A 13,347-nucleotide genomic window follows, 5' to 3' on the forward strand; every position below is an offset into this window, starting at 1 on the left:
CAGACGCGCTCCATCACTCGCGGCTCGGGCGCCGCTCTCCTCCCGCCGCCCCGCGCCCAGCTCCCACCCCGGCAGCCAGGGCCCGCTGCGCTCTCCCCGGGCTCGGGGTTCTTCCCCGGGCTCTGGCTCTCCACGACCCGGACCGCACCCCGGGGACCCCAGGGCGGAGGTGGGGGGGGGGGCTATGCTCCCCGGGAAGATAGGCCAAGGAGGTGAGGGCGAAACAATTGTTTATTTCGAGGGCCGTGTTTACAGTGCGATTTGATTCCTGCCGCACACACTCGCGTGCCCGGTCTGCGCCCCGTTAGGAAGTGTAAAATCGAGCTCTTCCCGATGCACACAAAGAGACCGATCGTGCGCATGTGTCTAGTCCCTCGGCTGCTGGGGAGACTGGAGCGATCAGGCGAGGCGCCGGCCGCCGACGTCCTCTCCCGAAGAGGCGCTGGCCCTGGGCTGGAGTGATGTGTGCCCGCGTTTTCCTGAACTGTGGCTAAAAGCGGCTCGTGGCTCCCGGTCTTCTAGAGGAAATGGAGACCACAGCTGCTCCCAGTGGATGCAAATGATTCATTGAAACGTTCCACTCAACAAAGCAACGAAGAACTTTGTCCCCTTAATGTAGGAACACAAGACATTCAAGTCGGCTGTTCTCTGTTGTAAAAGAAATCTTAAGCTAAAAATTCTGTTTGATAAGATTGGAGGGAAAACGACGGAGTATCAAATGTTGGCTGAAGGCAATATAAGGATTTGTGCTAGAGGAAAGGATATTTAATACCTTAGTAGGTAAGGATGTTTCTAAGTAAGGAAAAAATGTGTCAAGATTGAAAATTTTCTAAGTGACTCAATTATAGTCAATATTGAATATAGCTTCAAAAGATCGTGTTTCCTTCTGCTTATTTGGGTGAGCAGTATTTTTCCAAGTTCTCAGATAAATTTTCTTAGCTCTATTGGGAACATAATAGTAAGAGAGAAAGGAAACTACTTGATTGAGGGGAGAAAAATACTAAAATTTGCAGGATAAAGTAACATGCCCTTCACCCTACTAAATGGATGCCCCAAGGGTGATTTTTGTCCAGACATTAGCAAGAGTCTCCATCTAAAACCGTTATAACCCGGTGGAAACTCTAACTTATCTAAACAGCACACTATTCGTATCTGCTCATCTATGTAGCCAGCACAGTTTGAAGACCTGTTTGAATGATGCAGAGGACCAGGTGCTAGGCAGGTCTCATATATCCAATCACATGGCAGTATTTCTTAGGCTGTCACTCTAGAATGAGCTCAAATTCTGACCTTTCCAGAAAACTTGCATAAACTCCCTATTGACTCCATGTGATTCCCCTTTTCCAAACACCTGGAGCATGTGCGTAGTCCTCAGGAGCTAAATATCTTCAGCTGTGTTGGACTCTTTGTGACCCCATGAACTGTGCTCCTCTGTCCATGGGATTCTCCAGGTAAGCATACTGGAATGAGTTGCCATTTCCTTCTCCAGGGGATCTTCCCAACCCAGGGATTGAACCCACATCTCTTAGGTCTTCCTCATTGACAGGTAGCTGCTTTACCACAAGTGCCGCCTGGGAAGTCCCATTTGCTCCTGTTTTCATATACATGGCTATTATTGGTTTCCTTTATCTGAAGACTGTTTTAGATTTGCAGATACTTTAAATACATTCAGTCCTCTTTGCAACACAAGGAGACTTGCCATTTAATAGATGAGGAAACTGAAGCTCGGAGATGTTCAGTTTCAGAGGCACAATTTCAAGACAGGTTTTGTGTCCACAATAATTTCCCTGACCACTAACTTCCACCATCATTTATATAGTAATTGGTTTCCACAAATCTATTGTAAGCTGTTTGAAGTCAGGGATTAATTTTGTGTCAGCAACAATCTTAGGGCATACTCAAGGATAAGATAAAGGTGGTAGCTCTGGCTTTTAAAGATTATGGAAAGATGATGCCTTTGTTCATACGCTTATGTAGGTCTCTGCTACTGCTGCTGCTAAGTCGCTTCAGTCGTGTCCGACTCTGTGTGACCCCATAGATGGCAGCCCACCAGGCTCCGCTGTCCCTGGGATTCTCCAGGCAAGAACACTGGAGTGGGTTGCCATTTCCTTCTCCGATGCATGAAAGTGAAAAGTGAAAGTGAAGTCGCTCTGTCGTGTCCGACTCTTCGAGGCCCCATGGACTGCAACCTACCAGGCTCCTCTGTCCATGGGAGTTTCCAGGCAAGAGTACTGGAGTGGGTGCCATTGCCTTCTCCGAGGTAGGTCTCTATAATGCCCTAATATGATTTAACTATTTTCCTGTATTTACTTTTGATTCTTAGATAACTGGTATAGTAATTTGTGTGTGTATGTATATGTGAGTGTGTGTCTACAACAAAATTTCCTCCCCCTCTTTTTATACTGTTTGTTTGCCTCCTGAAAACACTAGGCTATGCTGTATAAATTTGTCATGTAAATTTTTCCAGATATGGATTGGTTGCTTGTATTCTCATGGCATCATTTATTTTAGTCACCTAAGTCTCAAACTATTAATGTGACTTAGACATTTGAGTACATTCTTCTTTTTATTTTCAACAATAATTTATGAGGTGTTGTATGTATCCTACTGAATCACATCAAGGGTAACAAAATGTCTGATGCTCCCATTTATTGGAGAAATCAAGTCTTCTCAGCCTGATCCATATATTACAAAATTCTCCTTCAAACTTCCAGTTAATGGCTTTGCAGCCTCTGATGATCACAGTTTAGATATATTCTTACAGATTGCAATGCTGTGATTTTCTGATTTGATTTCATTCCTGCATTTATGAATTCTTTTCTTACAAAACTTTCCTTTGCAAACTACAGGATTGCCCTGAAATAGATTCCTTGTAAGAAAGGCAGGGACGATGCTTTATTTTTAACCTTTATCAACCTTTTTTTTTTTTCCAGAAATATTGACTAGGTTATAACAAACACAAAAGGAAACTCTGCTCCTTTTAGAATACCATCAAAGATGGTGTTTTGTGTATGTGATATGTCAACCCAACACAGTGCAAATTCTTTTCGCTGTTTGAATTCCTCCATCCTTGACCAAAAGAAGCTGCTTCAGTGAAGGCTTTTTGTGTTTCTGTCAGTTTCCCATGAACCTTAATAGCTTTCTGTGATCAATCACAAGATATCTCAGGCTCATCTTGCACATTTCCAACTCAGGACCTGGAATCCATTATGTCTTCTAGGAACCTTTGTTCCTTTTAATGGGAAATGAAATTCATTTCCCATAATCTGGTTACCAGCTTGTTCTTTTTGCTACTGATTCTATGCTTTTCAGTTATTGAGAAATGAAACACTTTTCTTTTAGGAATAAATCTTAAAAGAGAAAAATTCTCAGGTTGTACAAATATTTCCAGTTCAAATGAATGTTGACAGATTCGATATTTAAGGATTGCTTCTTTTCTTATGAGAAATATTTACAGATTTCCAAATTCAAACCTACCAAACAAGGTGCATTGAGAGATAATAGCTCTCATTTCTGTCCCTTCCTTCTGTTTTCTACTTCTCTTTTTAGGAAGCCATTTTTATTAGTTTGGGGTTTATCCTTCCATTGTTATTTTTGGCTATATAAGACACATGTGTGCTCCTATTTCTATTATTAGTTACCAAAAATTGCATACTGTTCACACTTTTATCACTATAGTATGCATTCTCTAAACCGGGACCTCAAGATCCCCATCTCTTGGCCTGATGGGTCCATGTAATCCACCATCTGAGTCTGGGCTGGATATTTGGATTAACTTCTAGTGGATGGAATGGCAGAAGTGATCCTTCCTAGATTAAGTTGTAAAAGACTGTGGCTTCTCTCTTGGGTGATCTTGGTTGGAGGCTCGCCCTTGGGGAAACCAGCTGCCACAATGTAAAGCAATCCTATGAAGAGGCCTGTGTCAATAAACCTGGAGGTCGACCTTCCCAGGCTTTCCAACAGCCAAGGTGACCTACCTCACAGGTGGATTCTCCCTCAGTGAAGCCTTTAAAGACACCACCCAGGCTGACAATTGGAGAAAGACCCAAAGACAATCAGCCACCTAAGTTGCTACTGAAAGTGAAAGTGAAGTCGCTCAGTCGTGTCCGACTCTTTGCAACCCCATGGACTGCAGCCTAACAGGCTCCTCCATCCATGGGATTTTCCAGGCAAGAATACTGGAGTGGGTTGCCATTGCTACTAGCTGTTTCTAAATAACAGAAGTAGTAAGATAACAAATGCTTGTCTCCATCTGCTAATTCAGGGGGTAAGTTATTATTGGTATGCATAAATGGATAAATAAAACAGATTTTGTTACCTGGAAATAGGGTGCTGCCTTAAACCAAAACTGTATAATTGGGGAATGGTTTTGAAATCCATCACTGATCTTGAGGAGGGTATTGGTGAAAGCTTTAAGTAACTTGCACACACTGTTTGCAAAATTTTGGAGGCTAAAGACACTGTGAGTGAGATCTTACAATAAAGTAAGGAAAATAATTGGAAATAAGAGGACGGATCTTTCTGGTTAGGTAGTGGAAGGAAACTTAGCAATATACCTTTTTTGCAACTATGTGGAAACTAGGAAAATATACCTCATAAACTGTGTCATCAAGATAAGATTCCCAGGCAAAGTATTGGTGGAGCAGCCTCTTTCTTCTTCCTATTTAGTAAAATGAGAGAGGAGAGAGATAAATTGAAGAAAGGACCATTAATGAAAAAGGAGCCAAGAACTGATGTTTTTTAATGTTCTCAGCCTTTCCAAGCCAAAATTAAGAAAGGGCTTTTGAACAAAGATCTAATCTTGGGCACTACTGTGAAAATTTTCTCTAAAGATACAGCCAAGGATATGACTGTAAAATATGTATCTTTTAAGATTTCAGAAAATTAATGATTTTAATCACTTCCTTGGCTGTATCTTTAAACCAAATTTTTTGGCAGTGTCCTGGATGAGATCCAATAAAAAGATTCACAAGAAACCCACAAAGCTCTTAAAAGAGCTATATATGCAGGAACAGTAACAGACAAAGATAATACAGAATGAGAGGCACTTGGACTCAGAAAACAAAACAAAAAGCTACCTTTCATGAAAAAGTAAATATGATTGATTACTCAGAGGCAGGAATTAAGTGTCTAGAAAGAAGAGTCAAGAATTCTGGAGAAGTATTAGCAGATGGTGATTGCAGCCATGAAATTAAAAGATGCTTACTCCTTGGAAGGAAAGTTAAGACCAACCTAGACAGCATATTAAAAAGCAGAGACATTACTTTGCCAACAAAGGTCCGTCTAGTCAAGGCTATGGTTTTTCCTGCGGTCATGTATGGATGTGAGAGTTGGACTGTGAAGAAAGCTGAGTGCAGAAGAATTGATGCTTTTGAACTGTGGTGTTGGAGAAGACTCTTGAGAGCCCCTTGGACTGCAAGGAGATCCAACCAGTCCATCCTAAAGGAGATCAGTCCTGAATATTCACTGGAAGGACTGATGCTGAAGCTGGAACTCCAATACTTTGGCCACCTGATGTGAAGAGTTGACTCACTGGAAAAGACTGATGCTGGGAGGGATTGGGGGCAGGAGGAGAAGGGGACAACAGAGGATGAGATGGTTGGATGGCATCACCGACTCGATGGACATGAGTTTGAGTGAACTCCAGGAGTTGGTGATGGACAGGGAGGCCTGGCATGCTGTGATTCATGGGTTGCAAAGAGTCGGACACGACTGAGGGACTGAACTGAACTGAACTGCTTCCTTGAACTTCAGGACTAATCTAGGAGCTTCCATCATTTTCTCATTTGGATTTCAGAATTGTTAGCAGCCACGATTCTGCATGCTTTTTTCTGCCTCTTTTTGAGCAGGAATATGTATAGTAGTTGTACTGTACTTTTTCCACCATTACATGTTGGAACTGTGGGAGGCAGATTCTTTGTGTTTTTAGATTCAAAAGTCTACAGTTTGAAATCCACATTTGAGAAAGTGCCTGAGGTACCACACTTGAAGACCCACACTGACAATAGCACCTGTTTTATATGACAAGATTTGGTACTTTGAGCTCATATTCTAAAGAGATGAGAATCTGAGGGGTCTTAGGAGAAGGCAATGGCACCCCACTCCAGTATTCTTGCCTGGAGAATCCCAGGGACGGGGGAGCCTGGTGGGCTGCCATCTCTGGGGTTGCACAAAGTTGGACACGACTGAAGCAACTTAGCAGCAGCAGCAGCAGGAAACGTAAACATATTTTGTATTCGAGGGACATGAATCCCTGGGATCCAAAGGGCAGATTGTAGTTGGCAGCTTCGAAAAGGGGTCACAGAGATCCCCACTTCCTTGTAATAGCCTCTCCTTCAGTGTGGGCTGGACTTGTTGGATGAAGCCAAGCAAACACGGTAGGGCAGGAGTGATGAGATGTCACTTTCCAGATTAGGTTATCAAAACAACACAGGCATCTTATCTCATTCTCTCAGGGATCTCTCCCCATCTTTAAGGGGCAAAATGAGCAGTCCTCTTCTTCAGTGGTGCCTTCTGAAAGTAGTACGAATCCATGTAAAAACTTGAAATACTAGAAATATAAAATACACCACAGCTTTTCATATTATTTTATGAATAATGTTTTAATGAATCTGGTTTTCCCTTGACTTTAGGATGTTTTGTTTATCAGGGGGAAGGCTGAGTTAAGCTGGCCTTCTTCCCTTGTATCATAAAGTGTTCCAAGGATGTAGCTTCTCAATGCATTCATCTTAACACATTCTGTGATTGACTTACTAAACTGGTTCTGGTACCTGTTCCCCTGTGAAGCTGGGCATGGGGAGGGGAGGGCTCCACGCCTGCTTGAAATACTCAGGACACCAGGTGGGTGTCCTGCTATCTAACTCACTTCTGACACGGTCTACCCAGAGACGGCATCGATATTCTGAGGGTTAAGAAATCTGACTTTTACCAGACTGCACCCCTTCCTTCCCTCCGCCCACCTCCAGGCTCTAGTCACAAGTCTAAGCAGTTACCTCTACCTCTGACTGACTGCATAGACATCAGAGGTTTCCAAGCCCCCCACCACCCCACCCCTTCTCTGGTTTGAGTTTGATTCATTTGCTAAAGTGGCTCACAGAGCTCAGAGAAACATTTTACTTACTAGGTTATTGGTTTATTCCATGGCCTCTCTGAGTTCACATTGCTCTCCCACCACCTCCATGTGTTCACCAACCTGGAGGCTCTCCAAATCTCATCATTTGGAGTTTTAATCGAGGCTCTATTTGCATAGGTGAGCTTCCCAGGTGGCGCTAGTGGTAAAGAACTGCCTGCCAGTGCAGGAGCTAGAGGAGACATGGGTTTGATCCCTGGGTCCAGAAGATCCCCTGGAGGAGGAAATGGTAACCCACTCCAGTATTCCTGCCAGGATAATCCCATGGACAGAGGAGCCTGGTGGGCCACAGTCCATGGGCTAGAAAAGAGTTGGACATGACTGAGTAACAGCACGCACACACTCACATTACATAAGCATGAGTAATTAAATCATAAACTTTAATTGACTCAACCTCCAGCCCCTCTCTCTGGTCCCTGGGAGATCAAGAGGGTGAGGCTGAAAATCCAAAACTCCAATCACAGGATTGGTTCTCCCAACAACCAGCCTCCAACCTTAGGTGACTTCTGGGGATTCCAAAGTCACCTCATTGACATCACTAAAGAAACTATGACCTCTTGACCTCTTAGGAATTTCCAAGGGTTTTAGAATCTCTGCACTAGAACCAAGTAGAAGACCAAATATACATTTCTTAAGTCACAGTATCAGTCCTACTGGGTCTCCTTCTTTTCTAATATTTGAACTTTTTCATGTTCATACTGTTAGAATTCCTCTCCTGGTTTATTTTTATTCTATTCCCAATAGGCTTTGCCTTTCAAAGAGGACTAAGGACTGAGGCCCAGGTCACTTACTCCACTTACACATTTTGTTGTTGTTTAGTCAATAAATCGTGTCCAGCTCTTTTGTGACCCCATGGACTGTAGCCTGCCAGGCTCTGCTATCCATGGCATTTCTCAGACAAGAATACTGGAGTGGGTTGCCATTTCCTCCTGCAGGAGATTTTCCCAGCTCAGGGATTGAACCCTGGTCTCCTGCATTGGCAGATATATTCTTTACTGCTGAGCCACCAGGGAAGCCCGATTTATATGATGCAATATCACAAATATCTTCATGATTTTAAATTAATATATTGTGTTATATATACAGCTGAAAAAAGTATCTTTGATATTTGCATTTCTAGTCCATTTCTTCTTTCTAATAGTTTGAGTTCCTTTCTTTTGATTATGTTTACAAGATGTAACATTAAACATCATAATTGATGCTTTTGAACTGTGGTGTTGAAGACTCTTGAGAGTCTCTTGGACTGCAAGGAGATCAAAGCAGTCAATCCTAAAGGAAATCGGTCCTGAATATTCATTGGAAGGACTGATGCTGAAGCTGAAACTCCAATACTTTGGCTACCTGATGCAAAGAACTGACTCATTTGAAAAGACCCTGATGCTGGGAAAGATTGAAGGCGGGAGGAGAAGGGGATGACAGAGGATGAGATGGTTGGATGGCATCACCGACTTGATGGATATGAGTTTGAGCAAGCTCTGGGGTAGGTGATGGACAGGGAAGCCTGGCATGCTGCAGTCCATGGAGTTGCAAAGAGTGAGACACGACTGAGCAACTGAACTGAACGGAACAAGATATAGGTCTATATATTCTTTTCTGATTAATTATCTGTTGTTTTTAGTAATAAGTTCCATTCATTTTGGAGCTTCCCTGGTGGCTTAGAAGTTAAAGCGTCTGCCTGCAATGCGGGAGACCCAGGTTCGATTCCTAGGTCGGGAAGATCCCCTGGAGAAGGAAATGGCAATCCACTCCAGCACTCTTGCCTGGAAAATCTCATGGATGGAGGAGCCTGATAGGCTACAGTCCATGGGGTCACAAAGAGTAGGACACGACTGAGTGACTTCGCTTTCACTTTCCATTCATTTTAGTTTTTGCTTACCTTTAACATATAGCTTAAAAAATAGGCCAAAAGATTTCATAAATTCAATAACTATATTCCAGCTATATGTAGTCGTAGTCCTATTCCTAGAGTCAGCCATATTTTAAAAGTCTTATGTTTAGTTATTTGAGGGTTACTCCAAATTAAGTGAAAGCTTGCCCTACTGTTTCTTTATTTCTCAATTTCAGAATTTATCTGGTATCAATTTTTTTCAAGGATTAATGCTTTTTTCCCATATCTAGAATTATACTGTGAGAATCATTGATCTTGTAGAACTACATATTTGATCAATTGTTTAAGTTACCTAATCATCATTATTTTTACGAGAGGTTTAGTCACACATTTGATAATTTGAGAAACAATAATCTTGTAAAATATCAGAATGTAAGTAATATAGCTAATAATGTTAATAAGTTCGTAGGTGACTGTGGTGCTGGAGAAGACTCCTGTGAGTCTCTTGCACAATGAGATCAAACCAGGCAATCCTAAAGGAAATCAACCCTGAATAGTCATTGGAAGGACTGATGCTGAAGCGGAAGTTCCAATTCTTTAGCCACCTGATGCAAAGAGCTGACTCAGTGGAAAAGACCTTGATGCTGAGAAAGATTGAAGACAAAAGGAGAAAGGGATGGCAGATGATGAGATGGTTAAATAGCACCATAGACTCAATGGACATGAATTTGAGCAAACTCCAGGGGATAATGGAAGACAAAGGATCCGGTTGTACTTCAGTCTGTGGGGTCGAAAAAAGTCGGACACACTTAGGGACTGAACAAGAAGAATAATCTAAGTTAAAAACTTCCACTGGGTATGGCTGAATATTTCCCCACGTGGTCTGACCAATCATTTTTGCACCAAACTCTGTCTTTAAGGGAAAGTTCACTGAAGATGCCTGCACATAAAGGATGAGCAGTGAGTTATCCTTACCCCTTACAGAATTCAGAAAGGAATTGTATCTTCTAAGGAGTTACATGGTTGGGGTCAAAACAAGAACATGATCCTTATGGTTGAGCACATGTTCTGCCATTGGGGAGGTCTGGTGAAAGCATCCTGCAGCTGCACCCTTAGAGAGGAGGGAAGAGGCCCAAATAGCTAGAGAAAAATTTTATGTTTAAATTTTTCTTATCTTGCCTTAAAATAGGATTTTTTTTTTCCCCTCAACACAATCCCTTATAAAAGAAAAACATGAACAGGAATAATAGGTGGGATGTTCCAATATTGGAGTTCCACAACCCCAAGGTTGACTGCCCACTAGGACTAGAGAGATACTATCTTTGCAAATCTGTCTAGTTCAAGATAAACACTCAACATTCCCATCTCTACTAGTTTCTTAACAAATCTTTGATGCTAGTCTTACATATGATGTTCAGCTTCTCTGTTTTTCAAAAACATCATTAATCTTTGCCACTCACATTTCATCTCTGAAACCTTATTTGTTGGAGAAATAGCAAGAGCATCAGAGCAAGACAAATTATAACTTCTATGAGCCTCAGTGTTTTGGCAATTAACCAAGGTGAATATCAATGATTTAGAGATGTCTGTTAACATTAGGTAATATGATGTCCCTGGTACAGTGCCCATCACATAGTTTATATAAAAATGAATATCAACTGTCCTCTTCTGTCTTAAACAATTGTTTTGGTATAAGGGTTTAGCCTTTCTGTATTTCTAGGGACGTTATATCTTGAATCACAGATAATCAATGTCATCTAAATGTATCACAACTGTCCTTCATTATTTTTCAACTTGAAGAGACAATTAAACTTGTTTTAGAAAAAATAGCTTATTTATTTCAAACTAATGACCAGTCCAAATATATATATACATATATATATTTGTATATGTATATATACACATTCATTGGAAAAAACCCTCATGCTGTGAAAGATTGAGGGCAGGAGGAGAAGGGGGCAACAGAGAATGAGATGGTTAAATGGCATCACTGACTCAATGGACATGAGTTTGAGCAAACTCGGGGAGAAAGTGAAGGACAGGAAAGCCTGGTGTGCTGCAGTCCATGGGGTTGCAAAGAGTCACAGATGACTTAGTGACTGAACGACAACAATGATATAAAGTTTCTTTAGTAAAATTAAAGTGGGTATCCAATGCAAACAAAATGTTTCATATAATCGGTTTGATGATCAAACGACAGATGAAAGCAGCATAACTTTAAAGCATAAGTACAAATTGCATTATCTATAACTCCATTTACTACAAATCATTTGAAAAATATTTAGAAGTTAAAGGAAAAAAAACATTTACTTCAACAAAGACTGCACTTAACTCTCTAAAGCAGACTTAGATAAATATCACAGATATTTGCTTGTTCATGGTGTGAAAAAAATTCAGCATATCCAGCGTGGCAGCCTACCCCAACCTTTTTGGCACCAGGACCAGTATTGTGGAAGACAATTTTTCTGTGGACTGGGGTAGGGGGAGGGTAGTTTCAGGATGGTTCAAGAATATTACATTTATTGTGCACTTTATTTCTGTCATTATTACATCAGCTTCACCTCAGAACATCAGGCATTATTAGATCCTGGAGGTTCGGAACCCCAGCAGTGAGGTATATAGAGAACCATTTAAATAAACAGAAGCAGTTACTGAATTAAAGTATGCAAAAGCGACTCATAGAGGGTACTTTCCACACATTTTTAAAATAAAGAGAATATTGATTCTAAATAAAGAGACAGCATGTTGTATAGAAATAGAGCTGGATAAATTAAGAATGTACATAAAAGATGGAAGCTTAAACCTTCCTCTGAAAGAACAAGTCAGAATCATCAGAAAAGAAACTCAGATCAGTGACAAGAAGTTTATTCTTAAGGAGCAGTATAGAACAGTCTTATGGACTCTGTGGGAGAGGGAGAGGGTGGGAAGATTTGGGAGAATGACATTGAAACATGTAAAATATCATGTAAGAAACGAGTTGCCAGTCCAGGTTCGATGCACGATACTGGATGCTTGGGGCTAGTGCTCTGGGACGACCCAGAGGGATGGTATGGGGAGGGAGGAGGGAGGAGGGTTCAGGATGGGGAACACATGTATACCTGTGGAGGATTCATTTTGATATTTGGCAAAACTAATACAATTATGTAAAGTTTAAAAATAAAATAAAATTTTAAAAAAAAGTGAATAGGAAAAAGACAATGGGAGGAATTGTTCTGTTCCTCTGAGGATACACCAGCATATACTAAGGCTGAATGATGGCTCTCTGGCTTAGTGAGTCATAGGAGATTTTATAGACCATGGGGACCAGGCAAGGCTCTGGGTCAGTTGTGACTCAGAGAGGCAATTTCTCACCAAGTTTCACAAACCCCAGTGATTCATCAGTGTCTTCCTTCTTCAATCCCTTCTCATTACCACGGCAATTCATACAACTCAAGGGAGTCAGAAAAGGTGTCAGAGTTTATCTTCTATTCCCTGAATTTCAAATATCCATTGGAGCAAGTTCCAACCAGAACACAGTTGTAAATATCAGCTGCATAATGTCATTTAATTCAGGCAAAGCAAGAAAAACAGGATCACTGGGAAATGTCTGTAGAACTATCTGACCGCTGAAAAATATGCTGCATTTATGCTGTAATATCAGATCCCACTCCCCAGGTGGCTCATTGGTAAAGAATCTGCCTGCCAATGCAGGAGACACAGGAGGCGGGGTTTGATGCCGGGGTCAGGAAGATCCCCTGGAGGAGGAAATGGCAACCTACTCCAGTATTATTGCCTGGGAAATCTCATGGACAGAGGAGCCTGGCAGTCTACACTCCATGAGGGTGCAAAAAGTTAGACATGACTGAGTGGCTGAATACTCATCAGATTCATGGCAGATAATTAAGAAAAGAACAAATGCAAAGCTTTCTGCTTACTTGAGTTCACTTCAGTACTATTTGAATATTAGGTCTCCTTAAGATTAATTGCCGGGAGAAATATCAATAACCTCAGATATGCAGATGACACCATCCTTATGGCAGAAAGTGAGGAGGAACTAAAAAGCCTCTTGATGAAAGTGAAAGTGGAGAGTGAAAAAGTTGGCCTAAAGCTCAACATTCAGAAAATGAAGATCATGGCATCCAGTCCCATTACTTCATGGGAAATAGATGGGGAAACAGTGGAAACAGTGTCAGACTTCATTTTTTTGGGCTTCACAATCACTGCAGATGGTGACTGTAGCCATGGAGTTAAAAGACGCTTACTCCTTGGAAGAAAAGTTATGACGAACCTAGATAGCATATTCAAAAGCAGAGACATTACTTTGCCAACAAAGGTTCATCTAGTCAAGGCTATGGTTTTTCCTGTGGTCATGTATGGATGTGAGAGTTGGACTGTGAAGAAGGCTGAGCGC

Source organism: Bison bison, unplaced genomic scaffold, assembly GCF_000754665.1.
Source record: "Bison bison bison isolate TAMUID 2011002044 unplaced genomic scaffold, Bison_UMD1.0 scf7180017864360, whole genome shotgun sequence".
NCBI classification, from domain to species: Eukaryota; Metazoa; Chordata; class Mammalia; order Artiodactyla; family Bovidae; genus Bison; species Bison bison.